The sequence below is a fragment of the Cyclopterus lumpus genome, chromosome 20, assembly GCF_009769545.1.
Source record: "Cyclopterus lumpus isolate fCycLum1 chromosome 20, fCycLum1.pri, whole genome shotgun sequence".
Classification (NCBI taxonomy): domain Eukaryota; kingdom Metazoa; phylum Chordata; class Actinopteri; order Perciformes; family Cyclopteridae; genus Cyclopterus; species Cyclopterus lumpus.
The window spans coordinates 8,371,723-8,372,680 of record NC_046985.1 but is presented as its reverse complement, the minus strand read 5'-3'; positions in this window follow the sequence as shown (position 1 = coordinate 8,372,680).

Below are 958 nucleotides of genomic sequence, written 5' to 3'. Positions count from 1 at the left end.
TCATCCAAATCGACCCGTCATGTGCTTACATATAGACCTGCGTGTAGATGTGTTGCACAGGGCTGTAGCCACCATTGGGGACACCAAGGTCATGTCCTCTGTATTGTTTTAGGGAATTTGACAATTCAGATTTTTTCATAATTCCTGAAATGGCTCTAAAAATATTTCATAAAAAATAATCCTGGCATTTTGAGGAAAGCTGTAAAACAACATTAAGTCAGTCATATAGGGAGATTCAATTTACCAGAAGGCATTTAAGCAGTTAAGTATATATAATAGGAGAATAAAAAATGAAAAACATGTACTCTATTTCTAGGCTGGGTGGGGTTGGTGGACTCTTGACCTCACTATTTCTAAAAATCCTGGTTGTCAGAAAATATACACCCAGTGGCAAATATTACCAATTGAAACGATTAGAAGCATCTTTAAAAACACATTATCCTGTAAAAATGTGAAACGAGTTCCTGTAAATCCGCCCGGAGTCTATAAAAGCGCGTGAACGCCACCGACGTGAGTGGTGGGCGGACTGAGAGCTTCTTCTTTTTTTTTCTCCCCCTGGACTGAGCAGGATAATAATATATTGAAGGCGTGTTGTTGTAGTGAGCTTGCATGGCGCTGTGGCAGGAGGACGGTCGCCATCTCTGGGTAAACACTGTAACCGTATCACGCAGTTGATATCATCGTGTGTGGATCGGAGCCGGAGCGGACAGCAGCAGCAGGCGGGGTGCTATGCTGCCTGCCTCCGCGGACGCACACGACTTCCATGCAGGACTGACGCGTTGTTGGTCTCCGGCACGTCGGACTGTCACCTCGGATGTTTCGGACGCGTCTTCTCGCTGACATTTCGTCCCGCTCGTGAGCTCCGGGTGGTGGGGTGGGGGGGTAGGGGTGGGGTAGTGGTGGGGGGTGGGGGGTGGGGGGGAGGAGAAGGGACTGCATGCTTCGAATAAAACGGGAT